The sequence below is a fragment of the Gymnoscopelus microlampas genome (genome assembly GCF_963454915.1).
Source record: "Gymnoscopelus microlampas genome assembly, chromosome: 9".
NCBI classification, from domain to species: Eukaryota; Metazoa; Chordata; class Actinopteri; order Myctophiformes; family Myctophidae; genus Gymnoscopelus; species Gymnoscopelus microlampas.
Window position 1 is genome coordinate 2,755,730 of NC_139946.1, and position 5,946 is coordinate 2,761,675.

Consider the following 5,946-nt stretch of genomic DNA (forward strand, 5'->3'; position numbering starts at 1 on the left):
TCCTCCTTATATTGGTCCTTCTGGAATGTATTCATCTCTATTGCTGTATCTGACAGTCCTTGTTGTGTATCTGTCATGTTGTAACTGCTGGCTGACTGTGCTGCCTCTGGGCAACTGACGTTTCCTCTTAGGATTTATACAGGCATCTATATAACCTGTAATGTGCCAATAACACTGATTCTGATTAAAAGATAGTTAAAGCTACTTATAGTCTATAGAACACCAGGAAATGCCTACGTGTATTGTTTGTATTCTATGCAAGTAATACATTTTTCAGTAAATGTCTGTTGAATGTTCTTATGAAGCATTTTGTTCACAGAATTTTTTTGTTCATACAAAACCGCAAATCATGCTTTCATTCCCACTAGCTGGAGGACAAAATGTGTGGACATTCAAGGTGGAGAGTTGAGACATTTCTGGAGCACAATATACATATATTTTATGTTAATCATTGTAGACCAGCCTATTACCACATGATGCCAAAATATTACATTAAAAGGTGATTACTGGCTTTAGCTAGCAGTGGGAATATACTACAACAATACATTCCATGAATCTGTAATAGTACAGTGTAATAGTATAGTAGCACTCATAAGCAGATTATAATACATTATAACTATGCTTATAAGACAGGGTTTCTTATAAAGGGGGTCCGGGACCCCTAGGGTGTCCTCAGAGTTACTCCAGGGGGTCCGCCAAATCTTTGTGATAGGATCTTTTTTTTCCCATGAATAACTTGAACCCTAGCATCTCTATTCTTATGAACATTAGCTGAAAATAGCAGATCTACATGCTCACAACGCCTCACGCTGCAAGGCGTTGTGAGCTTGTAGATCGGCTATTTTCGGCAAAGTGGTTTGGTGTCGAGGGCAAAAGAAGCAAATCAAGTACCAAGTATTGAATGTTTAAGTGGTTAAATGTCTGAAATGAACCAAAAATATTAATTTACACAGCACTGATGATAGTCAATGAAGCTATCTATGAAATCTATGAAAACGTTTAATCTGCAACACAATTGTATGCAATGTATGGGGGTCCCTGCTTCATCTCTCTCTCAGCTAGGGGGTCTTTGGGCTGAAAACGTTGAAGACCCCTGTTATAAGACATTATGCATAGCAAGTGTTACCAAGGTGGGTGTATATGAAAGTAATGAGTATCAGAAAGCTGGCCACATGGGGCCTGGGAATGTCAAAATACAGCTCTGCGTCAAACATGACACCAAGGTTAGTGTAATGGTGTAATAGTGTAATAGTGTAATAGACTAATAAAGTAATAGAGGGTATGGGGTGCGTGCTGGCTTAGCGGTCCAGGTGCATACCACATAGGCTCTGATGCCTGGCAGCGTGTCTCTGGTTCGAGTCCCGATCCTGGCGGCCTTTGCTGCGTGTCGCCCCCCATCTCTCTCCCCATTTCCTGTCAGCCTATACTGTCCTATCAATAAAGGCATAAAAGCCCAAAAACAAATATTTTAAAAAAAAGTAATAAAGGGTAGGCATCATATGCCACTCATCTACACTGAGTGCCAAAACATAAAGCATCATGAAGCATTCGAGTTTGGAAGAGCTCATTGGGAAACTCCTACTGACGCTGTATTTGCCACTCAATAGACGTTCATGCATAACGTCCAGGTACAATGATGTCACACGCATACCCTTGACCTGCACCTTAACCTCAGTAAAACTATGCCAAAATCTTACCATAACCCTAACCTCAGTACAACTAGGCCTGCCAAGGAGCCCATCAAGACACAGGTGAGGCGGGTCTGTCCTATAACGTTGTTGAGATCCATAATAACACATATGACTGTGCCTAAAATAACCGATTCACACAAGCTCAAATGAGTAGCATCGGCAATCCGTTGTGATCTTGTAGATCGTCTATTTTAGGCCCACTTTGAAGCTAAGGTGGGTCAGTGTCAATGTTCAAAGGGCACCTTTGATGAGCAGGAACAACCCATAATATTTACAATGAAATATGTTTCTATGTAGGGCAAGGCCTTTCAAATTATGGCTTTGCTGTTGACCTATGACAAAGTTTAATGTCCATCTCCTTCCAAGCTATGAGTCTAACAGTCATACATTCTCAGACCATTTCAGAGCCATCCTAGATAAAATCAGTCAAACAGATGTTTCAGGAATTATTTAGTAACCAAATTTGTTTGAGATATTGATGTGTGCCTTACTTACATAGTCATCCATTACAATTAGGAAAACTACATGTTGGACCTGATACGTAGTTTAGGGTTAGGGTTACCTAACCCTAACCCTTCCCTTTACTTAATATGGCCATTAGAGCCTCATTCCCCAGGCTAGCAGGATGCAACTCCTTGCAACCAAACGGTTGCATGCAACTACTTGCAACTACTCGCAACCATTATCCACAATGGCAGTTGCAAGGAGTTGCATTGGTGTGACATGTCCATAAAACTGTTTGGTTGCAAGGACTTGCATCGCGAATCATTGGTGTGGTTTGGGCTTTAAAATGACAATCATTTTACCTTTTATCAAAAAGGTCCAAACACCTCTCAGTCTGTTCTTTGTTTGTTTGTGGGCTATGATGCAAAACAAATCTGTCAAAAAGGTCATTTTCTGCAACACTTGTTGAGGCATCTTCCTCTTCTCCAGGCTTCAAATCCTGGATCCCATTCTGTTTATTGTCTACACGTTAACCCCTCAGGAATATAGAAATAACATTGATTTTCATGCATGGCTAGCAGTCTACACACAATAGGGGTATGAGGAGTCAGTAGGAGTGAGGAGTTAGGAGGATTTTCCAAACAAGCGCTTCCAAACTCCAGCTTCAAGATGCTTTGTTTTGCCACAGTCTAGATGTAGTCCAAGCGTTTCGGGCCATATTTTGATAGAATCGTGCACTTTACGATACAAGCATGAAATTTGGCACACAGTTAGAGCATGCCATAAGGAACATTTTTGGCTATAGGGCCATCGCAGATTTGTCCTGTGGTAACCATGGCAGCCATTTTCCAAAATGGCCTCCATCTGCTGTTATTTTACCAATAACTCAGGTGCTAGACCACCTAGGATCTTGATTCTGGTGACTAATCCTACATTTTCAAGGATGAGGAATACAGTGGTACTATTTAGAATTGTCTTGTGGTAACCATGGCAGCCATCTTTCAAAATGGCCACCACCTGCTGTCATTTTACCAATGACTCAGGTGCTAGACCACCTAGGATCTTGATTCTGGTGACTAATCCTACATTTTCAAGGATGAGGAATACAGTGGTACTATTCACAACATGCTAGTAACTACCTAACTAACTACAGTACATGAGGAGGCTGATACTCGTGTCATATTACACCTAGAAGATGCTGTGAAGAAAGGGTATAGCAAGGTGACAATACGCACAGTAGACACGGATGTGCTAGTCCTGGCAGTAACGTCAGCCCAACGCCTCCACTTGACTGAGCTGTGGGTTGCTTTTGGAACTGGGAAAAGTTTCCGTAACTTAGCAGCTCATGAGATGGCAAGGGCATTAGGCCCAGATCGATGCTTAGCCTTACCCATGTTCGATGCCTTTACTGGATGTGACACAGTGTCATCTTTTGGAGGCAGAGGCAAGAAGACGGCATGGGAGACCTGGAAAACCTATGGTGACGTCACACGTGCCTTCAGTTCCTTAGCTGCCATCCCAGACAAAATAGATGACTGGATGGAGCCTCTGGAGCGTTTTGTGGTATTGCTCTATGACCGCACTAGCGGCCAAGCATCAGTGATTCAGGCACGGAAGCAGCTATTCACCCAGAAGGGCAGAACAATTGATGGACTCCCCCCAACACGAGCTGCACTGATTCAACATACAAAGAGGGCAGCCTACCAAGCTGGCCATTGTTGGGGACAGGCGATGGTTGCAGCCCCTGAACTCCCATCCCCAGGTGAATGGGGGTGGAAGAGGAAGGAGACAGGTGAATACAAATAATTTAATCCACTTCTTTACACTTGTAAACCTGTGATCTGACAATAAAGCTGATTCTAATTTTGACAGGAGGATGGGAAGTGCACTGGACCACACAGAAGAGAGCCTGGCCTTTCGGGAACTCCTCCGCTGTGGTTGCAAAAAGGGATGCAGTGGACAATGCAGATGTGTTAAGGCAGCACTTCAGTGTACTGCCCTTTGCTACTGTGGTGGACTGTGCAACTAACATTGTGTAGATTATCTGGCTTTATTGAATAGACCCCTTAACAGACGACGTCACACTGATAAGAACCAGTCTGCGCGGAACCAGTATGCGCGCAATGAAACCCATTCTATCAGGTCTCGCTAGGACGCGCCTCACTAGCCAACACACAAGAGGGGGTTGGGGTGTGCTGAAATCAGCGCACCCCAAAACAACAGGTTGAGAATTGATTGCGTGAAACAATCACCTGTGCGTCCAGTCTCAATGTTGGTAAACAAATAATTGGTCTATATGCCATTAGGCTATGACTCATGAGTTTTCTGCCTTTGTTGTGTCTTATAGTCCATTGAAAATAATTATGCAATACTACTACTAATAAAAGAAACAGTGAAGTACTGCATTCTTGACTCTCACGTGTCAGTTTGAAAACATCTACTGTACTACATCATTACATATTTTGATGGGTTTATTATTATTTAATTAACTGAATGCCAGATATATGCAGTTAGGTAGTAGAATGTTGTAAACAGTACCGCTGTATTCCTCATCCTTGAAAATGTAGGATTAGTCACCAGAATCAAGATCCTAGGTGGTCTAGCACCTGAGTTATTGGTAAAATAACAGCAGATGGAGGCCATTTGGGAAAATGGCTGCCATGGTTACCACAGGACAAATCTGCGATGGCCCTATAGCCAAAAATGTTCCTTATGGCATGCTCTAACTGTGTGCCAAATTTCATGCTTGTATCGTAAAGTGCACGATTCTGGCCCGAAACGCCTGGACTAATGAGTGGCATATGATGCATAGCCTCTTATAGATAACTATCATCATTGTCTGAATCATAAAGTTATTGGGTGTATGGCTTTAAATTCTCATTGTTTCCATAGTTGGCAAATGATGTATTATTAAAAGTGTGTATCTCCTTGCATCACCTTCATTACATTTTGTAAAACATGTTGTTCTCTTGGATAATGAGTCTGAATAAACAACTGTCCATACAGTTGTATAGTCTACCTGCAGCTGACACTGTTTTGCCTACATACAGTATTCATTCATTGACAAATGACAGTTAATATCACTGTTGATTGGTATAGATTGACATCTTGGAAGAAACACAACATTCAAAGTGCAAAAGGCTTTTAATGACACCAAAGTCAGAACAGAAAAAATATTGCACAGAACAAAATATAGCCCTTCTCTTAGACCACTTCCTCACATGTTTCACTTAAGTAAAAGTATCAATACAGCAATGTAGAAATATACTCTGTTTCTAATAATAAACAAAATCTCCAAAATAAATAATAACACAAAGTAAAAGTACAATATTGGCCTCTGAGATGTAGTGGTTTTAAGTATGGCGTAGATGCTGGTGAGGTTACAGGTTGGCAATGTCCTCTGGAAAGTTCTTGGCTGGTTGCCATGTGTCTTCCCAGATGTAGTCACTGTAAAGTATAAATACATTATTTAGAGAAATTCATTTATCCCATGGGTCTTCAAAAAGGGGCACTGGGACACCTTTTATTTTTATATTAACCACCTGAAACATTCTAAGAGAAGATCTACAACCTCAGAATGCCTCGCACTGAGACGTGACGTGAGTTTGTAGATCATCAATTTTTGGTGAAGACATTTGGTGTCCAGGGGAAAAAGTTTGCATCAGTATCATGCAGCCCTAATGCACATGTATGTCTATTGCCTAATGCCTTCATGTAAAAAAAGATAAGACAAGCATAGCGGCCAACATTCCACTTTGACAAATCCAGCCTAAAGTTCTGGTAATTTCATTATTTTGATTTTGACTGATGT